The sequence below is a fragment of the Crinia signifera genome, chromosome 1 (genome assembly GCF_055691185.1).
Source record: "Crinia signifera chromosome 1, ASM5569118v1, whole genome shotgun sequence".
Lineage (NCBI taxonomy): Eukaryota > Metazoa > Chordata > Amphibia > Anura > Myobatrachidae > Crinia > Crinia signifera.
This window is the reverse complement of record NC_139217.1, coordinates 274,682,913-274,698,654: the sequence shown is the minus strand read 5'-3', so window position 1 is coordinate 274,698,654 and position 15,742 is coordinate 274,682,913. Positions and strand designations below refer to the sequence as shown.

The 15,742-nt window shown below is 45.4% G+C and overlaps 1 long non-coding RNA gene across 1 annotated transcript in view; it reads left to right on the top strand.

Annotated features, from left to right (window-relative positions):
- Positions 1–353: 353 nt before the first annotated feature.
- Positions 354–15,742, top strand: part of LOC146028431 (uncharacterized) — a 38,119-nt gene continuing 22,730 nt past the window's right edge. Inside the window, exon 1 of the long non-coding RNA XR_014455222.1 lies at positions 354–458. This is a non-coding gene — a long non-coding RNA (uncharacterized LOC146028431). The remainder of the gene's footprint in view (positions 459–15,742) is intronic.

Sequence of the window (15,742 nt, the reverse complement as noted above, 5' to 3'; positions counted from 1 at the left end):
GTTCCTAAGTTTATATTTTCAATATTTTAATATTTGTATATCACCAGTTATCTTTATAGCACACACATATTCTTCAGCCCTTTACATAGGATATTTGGCCTTTCACATTTACACAGCCCCTTCCTCAGGAGAGCTTAAAATCTAAGGGCCTAATTCACTAACAATCAAAAGTGGATGAATTCGGGCCCGTACGGATGGCGGGGGACAGAAATGCACATGTGCAAACCTCAGCACCGAACAACTTCAGTGAGTTTCAGTGAGAAAATTGTGCCGAACCAAGGGAACGTCCACCATTTTATGGGCATCCCCATGAAAATGCTGGGCGTTCCCATGGGAACAGAGGCTGGCCGATGCCTGCCAGTACGGCACAGGACAAACACATCCCCTAACATGGTACTGAGGATTTCAGTGGTGGGGGCGTGCGTTCAGCTGGGCGGCTGGTAATGTATCAGCCCTCGGTAAGTAGTGATTTTCGCTGTTTACCAAGCCAATATAAATCACCCCCTAAATGAACATATACACACTTACACGTAAGAGCAAATTCACCTAACTGTTAACCTATATTTGGATTATGGGAGAAAACTGGAGTACCCAGATTAAACCCACACAAGCACGGGGAGAATATACAAACTCCACACAGTGGCATATTGGGAATCTGGGTATGGATCATAGGGTCAACAAGAGGAAGGTCGACCACTAAAGGTCAACATGTCTGAAGTTCTGGACATGGGAATAGGTCGACAGGGTCATTAGGTCAACACGAGCATTAGGTTGACATGGGAAAGGTTGACAGTCAAAAGCAGTGGCGTAACTAACGCTAGGCAGCCCAAGCGGTCGCGGGGGGGAGCCGGCACCATTGGGGCGCAGGGTCACAGCTGATAAAGGTTGGAGTCCTGTGTGCGAGTGAGCTGCTGCTGCTGCAGCAGCCAATAAGATATGGGTCAGAGGCGGACTGGGCCGGGGGGCAGGGTGCCATGTGCTCCCCGGGCCGCTGCAGTTATGCAGCACTGGGGCCACCTTAGTATACTGTGCGAGACGGAGTGTGTGCGTGCGGGATTAGATTCACTTACAACCACCAGGGCAGGCTCAGCCTGCAGTGCACGGAGGAAGTTGGAGGCTGGCCAGAGCAGGAAAAACAGCGGCACATGGGATTTGTAGTTTAACTGTTACTGCTCAGTCTGTGAGCAGTCAAAGATTAACTACAAATCCCATGATGCCAATGTTCCTGTTAAAGATGGCCACCGCGGAGCTGTAGATAGCACATGGGCTGCCCTGCCTGTCACAAGAGCTGGATGGAGGTTAGCTGCCCCGCCCCCTCCCCACTCCCAGTGCTCTATCAGCTGTAGGGGAGGGAGATCGAGCAGGTGGGCGGAGCTACACGGCAGCGTGCACAAATTGTGAGGACTGAGGAGGCAGCTGCAATAAACACACTGGGCCCTCCCAGTAATAGTGTGGTGACTGAGGTACAATATATATTATATACATGTGTACTGTGTGTGTCTGCCTGTACATAGATAAGTGTGTGACTATATGTGTATTTGTGTAACTGTACATATGTATGTTTGTACTATATGTGTATGTGTGTAACTGTACATATGTATGTTTATATGTGGTGTACTATATGTGTATGTGTGTAACTGTACATATGTATGTTTATATGTGTTGTACTATATGTGTATGTGTGTAACTGTACATATGTATGTTTATATGTGGTGTATGTGTGTAACTGTACATATGTATGTTTATATGTGTTGTACTATATTTGTATGTGTGTAACTGTACATATGTATGTTTATATATGTGTAATGGAATAACTATAGTAGGTTCTATGGGGCCCTCCCATGCACTCATTTATAGGTAGAATTTTTTGTGTGTGTGTGTGTGTGTGTAAATATTATTATTTTACTTATATATGTATATATGTGTATATATGATAATTTCTGTATTCTGTGTATTGTACATCTGAATGTAAGATTGGTAGATTGTCTTTATTTGTAGGTCTAGGTTGGACATAGTGGCTATATTGGTTGCAGTGGTGGCATGTTCTGCGCATGTGTCCCTAAGATTTCTATGTGGAGTCGTAGTGCAGACTCAGGCGTGATGATTTGTTGGGGCTATCTGGGCAGTTGCAGGGATTTGGCTTGTCAGACACAGGTAAAATTTTGCTATGGGCCCCAATAGGTCTAGTTACACCCCTGTTTCAGGGTCAGGCTAGTACACGGGGCTGACAACTGCATCCAGCATCAGGAGAAAGGGCTCTCTGAGAGGGCAGGGCTTATCGGGATGCACGGTGGGGGGTTGCGCTTCCCAGCTGTGTTGATCAGTGTTTCTCTGACTGTTAAGGCCCCCATACACTCGCCGATTTTGGTCCGATTTAGGCCAGATCAGTCGGATCTGGGCGAAATCGGACCAAAATCGGGTACTTTTGATGTCCCCTCAGATCCGATGCGCGGTCCCGTGCGCATCGGATCTGCGTCGGGTGGTCGGACCTGCTGCACGTCCGACCACCCGACTTGGGACCTTTAGCTGGCGGTGAGTGCTGACCTGGGGGCGGTGTGGTCAGCAGCAGGGCTCATCAGGGGGACGCCGGAGCGGGGAGCGTGTCCTGACGCTGTAACTAGCCGGCGGCGCCTGTGTGTGATGATCTGGCCGGGCGCTGTGATCATTCACATATATCATTCATTCAGCAGCGCTGCGGGACGGACGGGGCCGGGCAGTGGCGGGTATTATATTTTTAAAACACCTGTCAAATGACTAGCCGTTCTCTGATTGGCTGAGAGCTCTCAGCCAATGACTGACCGTTGGCTGAGAGCTCTCAGCCAATCAGAGAACGGCTAGTCATTTGACAGGTGTTTTAAAAATATAATACCCGCCACTGCCCGGCCCCGTCCGTCCCGCAGCGCTGCTGAATGAATGATATATGTGAATGATCACAGCGCCCGCCGCCCGGCCAGATCATCACACACAGGCGCTGCCGGCTAGTTACAGCGTCAGGACACGCTCCCCGCTCCGGCGTCCCCCTGATGAGCCCTGCTGCTGACCACACCGCCCCCAGGTCAGCACTCAGTACCCCCGCTGCCCGCCCCACTGCTGCCCCTGATCACCACCGGCCCCCATGCCCCTCACCGCCCGCTGCAGCTCCCCGTACATGTGATAAATCGCAAGCGATTTATCACATGTAAAATTTGGCTCATCAAGTGCCAAATTGTATTTGAGCCTCCCGGGGAGCTGCCGGGCGGCTCACAGGAGTATTGGGTCCGACTTGTCCTAAGGACAAGTCGGCCTAATGTATGGGGGCCTTTAGGTGCAGACAGCAGCCTTCCTGCAGACTTTGGGCCAGATTCTTGAAGCTTCAAAAGTGATAAAATAGAGAGTGAAACAGCCAGCCAATCAGCTCCTGCCTGACATTTGTGTGTGGCATGGCAGGTAGGAGCTGATTGGCTGGCTGTTTATCACTCTCCATTTTATCACTTTTGAAGCTTAGAGAATCTGGCCCCCAGTCATGAATTTTGCCGACATGCTGGGCAGGACGGTTCAATTGTGTGGCACAACAGGTTGACAAAAATTAGTTATATTTCACCTAAAGAGATTTGCCTTTATCACCAGTAATTTTGTCAAAATGCACACAATTTGTAGTTACACCGTCACATGCACTGACATGCATGTGAATATTAAGCCCCCTACACACTAACAAACTCCCCACCAACACTGATGCCTTTTTTTACTAAAAATGGAGGGGGGGGGGGGGGGGGGGGCGCCACAATTTTTTTGGCAGGGGGGAGCAAAATTTTTAGTTACGCCACTGGTCAAAAGGTCAACATGAGGTTTTAAAAAAATGTATCCCGAATGTCAACACAGTCGACATGGACACTATAAAAGTGCACTGTGCCCCACTCGCAGTTTTTGTAAAGGGCCTCACATTGAAACCTTCCAAAGACTCATGGAAGAGGACGTCAACAATCTTCCAGAAAATGCAGAAATAAAAATCAACCTGACCAAGGGGAACAAATGGAACTTAGAGCCCGAAAAAAGGACGCCACCATCACCATAAAGCCAGTGGACAAAGGAGGTGGAGTGGTCCTGCAAGATATATATGAAATGGAAATTGGTCATCTTCTTTCAGACACTACCACATACTGTACAAGATCCAACAAAGAAATATGTGGATGAATTGAACAACATACTTGAAGAAGGTTTTGAATTGGGGATTATAAACTAAAATGATCTTAACTTCATCAAAGGAGATCACTCAAAAATTCCGACATATTACTGCTTGCCAAAGATTCATAAAAATCTGGAAAAATCACGGGCCGCCCCGTAGTCTCTGGAATCGGGTCTCCCTCATCAAACCTCTCGAAGTATATTGATTGCTAGTCACACAGCAACAAAGTTATTTAACCCCTTACCGACGCAGCATGTTTTTGCCTTCCTGACAGAGCCCTTTTTTTCAAATCTGACATGTATCACTTAAGTGGGGATAACTTTTTTTTGCTTTTACTTATCCCAGTGATTTTGAGATTGTTTTCTCGTGACACATTGTACTTTAAATTAGTGGTAAATTTTGGTCGATACAGTTTTTTTTTTTTTTGTGAAAAATACCAAAATGTCGTAAAAAAATTGAACATTTTGCTATTTGCAAAATGTAAAATTTTCTGCTTGTGAGAAAAATAATCATACCACTCAAAATAGTTAATAACTAACATAGACCATATCTAAACTTTATTATTACATCATTATTTCAACTTTCTTTTATTTTTTTTGGACGCTAGGGGGCAGCAGAGTCTAAATTTTACACATCACACAGTAAACGCTGCTTTTGGCTGTTCACGTTTGAACAGCCAATCGCAGCGATCGCCCATGGCGGGGGGCATCGCTGCCCCCCCTGGGCAATGAGGGAAGATGTCTGCTGTAAGGGACAGCAGACATCGTCCCTCTGTCACCGCGTCTCTAGACGCGGTGACAGTTACAAGTCATGACGTACATTTATACCATGTGTCGGGAAGTACATCCCGACCATGACGTAAATGTACGTCAAATGTCGGGAAGGGGTTAAAAGGCACAATCCACATTTTACAAATACTAGAAGGGCTAACTTGGCAAAATCATTTCATTCTAGGAACAAGCGATGTGAAATCCCTCTACACAAGCATCCGCTACATGATTGGTGTGAAGATACCAGCCATTATCTAACACAAATATCTATGGGAAATTATCAGATAAACTTCTTTATGGACACAATCGATTACATCTTGCACCATAACTACTTTTAGAATGATGGAAACATGTGGGAACATGATGGGTACTTCCTTCACTCCATCATATGCAAATGTATTCATATCGAAATGGAAAGGTGACACCATGTGGACCAACAACAAATTCTTGGATAAACTGATAATATGGTGTTGCTTCATTGATGATATTTTCTTTGGTTGGTCTGGAACTGAAGAAAAGCTGGAGAAGTTCAAATGTTACTTGAACCTCAATTTATTTAAGATTCACTATAGTTAGTAGCTACAAAAAGTAGTAATTCTTGACCTGGAGATTATCATTAAAGAAAATAAAATTATGACAAATACAAATATTATACCTGTTAATGGGAATAATATTCTCCCAGTCAACAGAACCATCATCATAATTGGGTGTGGAACATCCCAGCAGGACAATATAAGAAGAGGCCTTATGGCACACAGCTTGTTGAATAATTTTTTACAAAAACATAACCAGAATACTATTGAATGGAGTTTCTTGGAATCCAAATAGTGGATTAATATTGGAGGGGTAACAACCTCATCAAAACCTTGAAACAAACTTAGTCGAATCAGGGCCGCCATCTATGGGGACAAGTGTCCTGGGCCCGGCCACCCTGACAGGAGGGGAGGAACCGGGCCACTCCATCACCCGCATGATCGCCATACAACTCGCTACCCCCCCTCAGCTTGACTAACAGCGCATACCACCGCACACAGGCTGCCTGCCCCCCGCTGGGTTGTCCACTGCCTGCCGCACTTCCTGTGATTGCGCACCATGCAAAACGGAAGTGCTCAGTTTTGAGTATTCCCTCGGGCCCTCCCTACACAGTCACTTCCGCCTCCTGTCTATCTAGTCAGTGCCTGTGTGTTGGCCAGGTTGCCGTCCCACCCGGGACTGCTGAATGTGTGAGCTCAGCCTCGGCTGCGCTGACCAAGGCAGGGCACCAGAACAGTATCAGCGGTGGGCCTGGAAGGACAGCAGGTCTACTCTCCTGCAACACCTTGCTACTGCTAACAGAAGCTGAGTCAGGAAGGAGAAGAAGGCTACAAGAGAGTTGTCCCCAGGAACAGCACAGTGAATAGCATCAAAGCAGTCCCTTTACAAGCATAGTAGGACCAGGTTAGTAAACTAACCCTAACATACACCCCCCTCCACCCTGCAGCCTAACCTTAACATACACACTCCCCGCAGCCTAACCATACACCTCCCACGGAGCCTAAACTTACATCCCTGCCGCAGCCTAATCTTAACCGTACTCACCCTCCATGCAGCCTACCCTTATCCATAGACCCCCCTTTCTGTGCCCTGCTTTTTTATGGGTGTTTCTAAGTAAACACTGAATGTCCACGCACATCTCAGGTTTCCTGAGAGTAACCTTAGATTTGCGTGGACCTTCCATATCATTCGATGGCCAGCGACCATCGAATGATGTGGGTATTCCTCCATATCCTGCGAATGGATGTTTATGTTAAATGTTACATTCGCAGGCCAGGCAAATGAACCCGCCATGCAAGGGGTCCAGATGAGCCCACTACTACTCCTGTAATACCTGCCGAGAGTTGAGCACATCAACTAGCAAGACACTAGCCAGGACCCAATTGCTGCAATTAACAAACGCCCCGGACAGTGAGAAGGAGAAACATCAGCGGCTTGGCAGTCTGAGAGCCACCCCCACAGTTTCCACCAGCCATGGTAGAGCAAATGCTGGTCATTCCCATATGCCAGTTGTTCCCAAACTTTTTTGAATCACAGCACCCTAGAGCATCAAAATATTTTCAAGGCACCACTATCGAGAAATTCAGAAAAAAATATATTAAATTAAGTGCATTGTGTTTATATGTCACAGTTATCTGGGGAGGGACAGGATTTACTTCTGCTTGTCCACATATATTATGATTGGCAGCCACCAGCACTGGTTTTGCCTGGTACATTGACCATACATAATATGAATTGATCTTGGTCCACCAACCCAAGGCACCCCTGCAAGTGTCCTGAGGCACCCCAGGGTGCCTAGGCACACAGTTTGGGAACCACTGCCATATGCTAAAATGCTGGGCATTCCCATATGCCCGGCACCCGAAGCTCCTCTCTGCTCCTCTCCGCCCCTCTTCGCCTGCCTGCTGTCCTGGGTGCCTGCACCCGGCGAACAAACTGTTGGCCATGGGTGCATGCCCCATGCGTCTGCACATGCGCAGACGCTCACCATCGGTCCCCCGTGCGAAATCATGGGGGGTGCAAACGAATATGAATAACCCCCTAAGTGCCTTATTCATTTTATTTTTATTTATTTTTTATTCATTCTAAGTTCATTTATATTTTAATTTCATTTAATTTATTTCTATATCTATTTGCTTAATTTATTCTTATCTTTGTTGCCAACAAACCAATTGCACTCTTATTACCCATAAATGTCAAAGCTATGACACAATATTAACACATTACATTAAAATCCACTGAACTAATTCCAAGCAATTAACAGCATGTTTGATAATTGAGGTCCCTCGCTTCCAGCAGTTCTGTGTGAATACGTAATTCAGAAGTTTCCCCACATTTTCTGTCCATATTTTCTGCCGCTTTTCGTACTTAACACTTAAAACACATTTAAATGCATTTGAAGTATATCATTGTGCTGCTAAAATGACCTTTCACACTTGCACAATGAAGACGAACTCGGGTGTACAATACTGTAATACAGACAAGAATGCTAATGCTCTCAGCCTATTTAGTATTTCTTTCATTTAGAAAGTTCTGTGCATGTAAATCATAGACGTGTCTTTCAGTCTTGCCAAAGTGATTTCATTTTCTCACAATACTTGCATTTAATAACGCTGCTTCTTTAAGCCCTACTCTGTTCTTTATTCACTGTTTCTATGACTACATGTTAAATTGAAGCTGTTGCAGGACATCTTCCAAAATGTTAGGTTTTGCTTTAATATTAACCCACAGACAAGGATTTACTTTCACTGTGTCTTTCTAATAATTTCAAGTGACACATGCAGAGAGCTTACAATAATTCTGGAAGGCCTTCTGGGTGGTCTTAGAAAGAAGAATGTATCTGTTACTGAGAATGGAATGGAATACAAAATAAGTGTAACAGTCAGATAACTGTAATCGCCCTAAATATCTTTTTATCTTAAAAGGGCGTTGACATCATTTTCAGACACAAAGTTTTTCATTTGCATAAAATGTACAGTATGTTTTGAGATAATATTTGTAGACAGTAATTAAATGCGTCCTATGGAGATCCGCAGAACAATGGGCCTTATTCGAGTTCACTCTTTCTGACAAAATCCTTCTTAGATGGACAAAACCATGGGCACTGCAGGGGGGGCAGATGTAACATGTACAGATAGAAATAGATTTGGGGATTTTTTTGGTGATTCTTTGCAAGGTAAATACTGTCTGCTTTATTTTAACACTGCAATATAGATCTCACTTTGAAGTAAAACCCCACCCAAATCTAATTAGATCTGCACAAGTTACATCTGCCCCCCTGCAGTGCACATGGTTTTGTCCATCTAAGAAGGATTTTGTCTGAAAGAGTGAACTCGAATAAGGCCCAATGTCATGGTTCATCCTCAGATTTCTGAACATTTAAAATAGCCATAAAGGGACAAAAAAATTTGTATGATCTTACAACAGCAACTCCTTACGTTATTAGGGGCAATAGCATAAGTTTGTCCTTGTCATCTGGAGGCAAAATAAAAGTCCCCCCCCTCCCCTGCCCAGAGATAGCTAGAGAGAGAGATTGAGATATAGGGGGAGCAAAGGAACGAGAGAGAAATAGAAGAGGAAAATCAGAGAGGGAATCATGGAGAAAGAGAGAAGTGAGAGAGGGAGGGAGAGACAGAATGTCAGAGAAAAGTGGGAGAGTCAGAGAAAGAGAGGAAATGAGAGGGGAGAGCGAAAGAGTGTCAGGGATTGAAAGAGGGATGAAAGTGAGGTTGTCAGGTAGAGAGAAAGAGAGAGAGAGAGAGAACATCAGGGAAAGTGAGGGAGATAGGGAGAGAGAGGGTGTCAGTAAGAGAGGAATGAGAGAGAAAGAGGCTGCCAGGGAAAGTGAGGGAATGATGAATAGAGAGGGGAGAATGAGAGAGTGTCAGGGATAGAGAGAGGGGATGAGAGTGTGTCAGGGATAGAGAGAGGGGGTAAGAGACAGAGGGTGTCCACGATAGAGGAAGAGAGAAGGGTAAAAGAGAGAGTCACTGTCAGGGATAGAAAGGGGAGGAGAGAGGGAAGCAGGAGAAATGGGTGAGAGAGATAGGGTGTCAGGATAGAGAGAGGGCGAAGAGAGAGAGGGTGGGAGAGAGAGAGAGAGAGACAATGTAAGGGATAGAGAGAGGGGAATTGGCCAGAGAGAGAGGCGGGGGTGAGAGAGAGGTAGGTCATGCACACAGAGAGAGAGAGAGAGAGAGAGAGGGAGTCAGAGAGAGAGAGAGGGGTGAGAGGGGGTCAGGGGCAGAGAAAGAGGGGGTCATGCAAAGAGAGAGAGGGGGGTCATGCACAGAGAGAGAGGGATGAGAGAGTGGGGCAAGCAGAGAGGGGTGAAAGAGAGCGGGTCAATCATATAAAGAGGTGTGAGAGGGGGTTGAGCAGAGAGAAAGGGATGAGAGAGCGAGAGAGAGGTCAAGCAGCGAGAGAGAGAGAGACAGGTGTGAGATAGAGAGAGGGGAATGAGCAGAGAGAGAGAGAGAGAGAGAGAGAGAGAGAGGGGGGGTTAGGCACAGAGAGAAAGAGAGAAAAGAATATGAATGGATACCTTCTTTCCATTCCCCCCATCCCCAGGTCGCGCCCATGCCTCACGTGCTGGAAGAGGACAGCAGCGAGGAGTATACTGATGGAAGACCCCTGCCAGAAGCCCTCACCTTAACAACACAGCCAGAGCCAGAAGCCAGAGCAAGAAGCTGCATTAAGCTTAAGCTGCATCACTCCTTGTGTTCCGCAATTGTTTGTGTTCCTCTAGAGTTCTGAGCTCTGATCAGGCAGCGGACTTAGCCTTTCAAATGTTCTGGTTCGTGGGGACGGAGGCAGACTGGTACTGAGCACAACACACACAGCAGGAAGACATATCTGACAAAGGTAGTCAAGGGACAGTCAAGGTAGTTCCTGCTCTGTGTGTGATGTCCTGGGCTCAGGTGGGGCAAAATGGAGAAGTTGCATCCTTAAGACCTGGAGCCCGGCAGCAATTGAACCCATTGTCTCTGGCAGTTCCGCCCTTGACTAGGGGTTTATTTATGCAATGTTACATTTTCAAACCTGGCACTTCTGTGTGAAATTTAAAAGGTCAATTATATTACTAGCTATGTTTTCCTAGCAAACTCATTGCCTTTTAAATTATGGCCACATGGGGAGACCATTGCAGCGGTGTTTAAATACTGGCAGCAAAAGCCCAAATGCACCATTGACCAAGGCAAACTAAAATGCTCCCTACAGTACCTTATACGCTAGTAAACACTTTTGTAAGAGATCCCATTGCTGTAATGTAAAGCATGGAGTCACTAATTCAGCAGGGTATCTGCATTAGCAAGCAATAGTTTTAGCCCTCATAAACTAGATTAGAAGCTCTAGGTTTTGCATCCTCACACATAAACCCTTTAGGGCAGATACATGACGCATTGTATTTTGCATGCAATACACTTCAGGAGTCTTCGGAGGCATAATGGTGTTTATTAACACTGAATGCTTGAAGAAAATAACAAAAGGCAGCCCTCCCAAACATGCAAAAGCGTTTTACTGTAAGTCAATATCTTCTGTTCCGGCAAGACATCTAAAATTTTGCTTTTTAGATGAATATATACGAAACGTATGAAGAAACTCTGATCTAGTTAAAATTATGTCAGGACATCTTAAGGGCCCTACACACTGAGTGATTTTATCATAATTTTAATCACTCAGAAAGTGGCTGACTATCGCTGTGTGTGTGGTCCACACAGCGATAGGAATGTGCGGCCATGCGGCGCAAAGCTGTATAACAGCCCTGCCGGTTATTGTCACTCAGAGACCCACACATCTCTGCCTTGTGTGGTGGCTTTCTGAGCGATTGAAGCCACCTTGTATACCCCGGCACATACCCGCTTCTGCCTGCACCGGGAGTAGCTGAGATTGAAGTCGCCTTGTATACCCGGCACTAAGCAGCTCTCCGGGTGATGGCTAGCTTCTGTAGTAGCAGGTTGTGAAGAAGGAGGCAAGACCCAGCCGCCCGCCCAGCCATCAACTACCACCACCATTACTGTGCCCCTATCACCACTGCTCCTCTCCTTTAATCCATCACCCGTACATCTATGTATGGTACAATGGTTCTCCCGTGATAATAAAATACAAATTATTAAAATTAATTAAAAATATCCCTAACCTGTACAACAGGGTGATGGTGGGCGGCAGGGTGATGATGGCCGGACCGCGGCCCTAGCAGGGGGCAGGGTGATGGCTGGGCCACATCCGGGCTGGTGGTAGTTGATGGCTGGGCGGGCGGCTGGGTCTTGCCTCCTTCTTCACAACCTGCTACTTCAGGCGTAGGATACGGCTTACAGAAGCTAGCCATCACCCGGAGAGCTGCATAGTGCCGGGTATACAAGGCGGCTTCAATCTCAGCTACTCCCGGTGCAGGCAGAAGCGGGTATGTGCCGGGGTATACAAGGTGGCTTCAATCGCTCAGAAAGCCACCACACAAGGCAGAGATGTGTGGGTCTCTGAGTGACAATAACCGGCAGGGCTGTTATACATCGCGGCCCCGCATGGCCGCACATTCCTATCGCTGTGTGGACCACACACACAGCGATAGTCAGCCACTTTCTGAGTGATTAAAATTATGTAAAATCACTCTGTGTGTAGGGCCCTTAAGATGTCCTGACATAATTTTAACTAGATCAGAGTTTCTTCATACGTTTCGTATATATTCATCTAAAAAGCAAAACTTTAGATGTCTTGCCGGAACAGAAGATATTGACTTACAGCAAAACGCTTTTGCATGTTTCTTATTCAGGTCATCACAACTTTTCCACACTAGCCGATTTGAATATCTCAATTTCAACTTTTTTCACTCCACCCTACTGTATATATCTTGGGATAGAAACCAATGTGCATTGGAAGCATGGCCAGATTAACAATGGGCCTGATGGAACTATAGCTCCAGGCCCATTCTCAAGTATGCCATTTTGTAGCTGAGAGCCAGAGTTTTCCAACGAGCCCGGCCCCGCATTGCTAGCCTCCCGGGAACCGGAGATACCGCCAGGCAAAGCTGGAACGTTTTCCCCATAGGATAACATGGGACCTGCTATTTACGACCCCCACCCGGTTCAAATGGCATCACAGAAGCTCAAGGTTGATCTCAGTCTAACCCAAATCGCTGGGCCTTCAATCTGATACCAGGCTGGTCCATATGGGTTCATTGGTTCTAGAGATATTGCGGGTAAACCGATATTTTTCATTTCTGAAATGTAATTTCATGGCTGTTCATGTAGTTTGAGGACAGATTTCACTGGAACCAAATGGTCCAGTTTCACGGGACCAAAATCATTTGAAATCAACATGTAAATGGGTCAGTTGGTTCCGAAGATATAGCTGGTTGTTTAAAGGGGGGGGGGGGGGGTAGTTTTCTCTCCTCACACCAGAAAATGCAGGGACTAGACTGGTGTAAAAGGGGCCAGCCCGGGTAAATCCCTGCATTTTCTGGTGTGAAAGGGGTATTACTCTTTGCCTGGCTGGCAATGGCTGTCATTTCTGTCCTGTGGTGGCTGTCCCCCAGTTATTGCAAGCATGTATTCCCCCTTGGCAATGATCATGCAATCCCACATGACAATGAGAATGGAACCCCTGGCAATGAGCATGGAGCCCCTGGCAATGAACATATAGGTAAACAGCACTTATGTAGCATAATTTTTAATAGGCATTATGGTGTTTGGCATAATACGTAATGGACATTATGGTGTGTGGCTTAACATGTAATGGGCATTATGGTGTAAATTTTTGACGCGCAATGCCCCTGTTTATGAAGCATATTGTGCATTATTGCTCAATCTGTTTGGTATAGTGTTTATTTTGGCTCAATCCATGTGGCAAAATGTGAATTTTGCCTTAATCTGTGTGGCATAACGTGAATTTTGACTCAATCCGTGTGCCATAGTGTGAATTTTGGCTCATTCCATGTGGCATAATGTGTAAGAGGCAAGTACAGTATAAGGGGGTTACTATTGTGTTGCATGATTTCTATAAGGGGTATATGGTGTGGTAAATTTAGGTGACAACATAAAAGGTGCTGAAATGTTGTCTACCAAGTTTTGGCTTTCAGAATTTTTTTTATGACTGGAGTGCCGCATCACCCCGCAAGTATCTTAGGACATCGGCATCCTGCGGGTGCACCTTTGGAGGGCACCCGCCAATATATCTCCCTGCATTTTTCCTATGCCAGCCCCCTGCTTTTTCCATGCATATATAATTAGTCGAAAGTAATTACACAAATAGAGACACACCCATGAGCAGACCACCTAAACAATGGTCATACCCCCCCCCCACACACACACACATTATTATTGCGCATAATAGGCCCTTGATAATTTTCAGCTCTAGGCCCATTTAGACCTTAATCTGGCACTGATTGGAAGCATATATCCCTGGTTTACTACATGTGATCATCATAGATTTTTTCTCTGTCCAATACCAGGTATAAGCATTTGCCCCAAAACAGGCATTTAAATACGTAAGAGCTGATGTGCAGCCCAAGCCAACTTCTGTGGGCTGTAGGAGGTGCAGTTCATACAAACCAGGAGTTTGCTTATGAGCACTCGCATCATAAAAATAATAATAATATTTAAAAAATACTATTTAAAAATGATGTATGCATTCTTTTTTCTATAGGAAAGTCTGACTTTCTATTATTCTCGTTGTCATCACAAAATAAATGAGATGTCTGTCTACTGAAACAAATTATATGATGTGTTTATTTCTTCTTCCAAGGTGTACTTCAATATTTGCACAAAATGATAAATACTGTACTCTATGCTTGGGGAAAACTTTCCTATAATCTATGGCTGATAATGTTCAAATTGTCATCCACTAAACAAATAATAAAAGCCAGGGAATTTTATTTATGATAATCTGGTTATAATCTGACATTAGGGTACTAAATGGCATATAATGGTCATCTGGAGTAGGCTGATGGCATATAAGGGGCAAGAGGGTAATGGAGGCACATACGGGAACATGCGCATTTGACTGACAGCATATAAGGAGTATCTGGTGTGGATTCGAGGCACATCAGGAGCATGGGTGGACACATAACACATACAATGCCTGAATGCCTGAACATCTTACATCTTACATGCACACTCATATAACTATAACATGACAATCACATGGACAGTATAACTTACTGAGCATAAGGGAGGGATCGCTGTGTCACCAGGTCAGACTCAGAGAAAGTGGTTCGAATGGTAAGTTCTTACAAAAATCCCCTTTTCTCTTTCGTCCATCCTGGTCACACAGCTTACCTTGGGATGTTCAAGAGCAGGTCCTTTGGGAGGGTATGCTCAGACTGACAGTTCTCATCACTGCCTGTCCAAATGAAGCACCCTCCCACGCAAACTCATGAAATCTGTAAAATTTGGTAAAGGTATGAACAGAGGACCAAGTGGCAGCCCTGCACAACTGCTCCGCTGTAGCCCCATGACGCTGTAGCCCCAAGAGGAAGCAACTGACCTGGTGGTATGAGCATTGATCCGTGAAGGAATAGGTCTACCTACCTTGGTGTAGGCAAAGGCAATCACTGACGTTAACCATCTGTCAATGGTCTGCTTTGAAGCAGGCCACCCTATCTTATGCACATCATACAGCACCATAAGCAACTCAGTTTTGCCTATGTCATTTACTCTTTCCACGTAAATCCACAAGGTGCGAACAACGTCCAATTTTCTTAATTTGTCACTATTTCTAGCCCCTTCAGGTGGGGAAAACACTGCGAGCACGATCTCCTGGTTCAAATGAAAAGAAAATGCTACCTTGGGTAGAAACTTAGGTACTGTTCGAAGCACAGCCCTATCGTCATGAAAAAGAAAAAACGGAGATCTGCAGGACAAGGCTCCCAACTCTGAAACACGCCTAGCCGAAGCAATGGCTAACAAAAAGTTTCCACAAAACAAATTCAAGGTCAGCCGACCTTAATGGTTCAAAAGGAGGATTCTGTAAAACTGAAAACACCAAAGACAAATCCCAAGGCGCCACAGGCTGCCTATACTGAGGTTTAAGTCTCAACACGCCCTATAAAAAGGTGTCTAGGAGAAATAATCTCAGAGGACTTGGCAAACTGTTCCATAAAAGAGTTCATCTTATGAACACCTTGTGCATTGTCCTGCATGACCTGCAATAAAACAGTATCCCCCTGAGATGGGGTAATGGAGTCCATAGAAGTTTGGGAGGAAGAAATATGGCCAGGAGACTTCACTAAGTTCTCTCTCTGCCTGTTTAATGCCTCTACCAAAGACTTCATGGACCTCCCCAA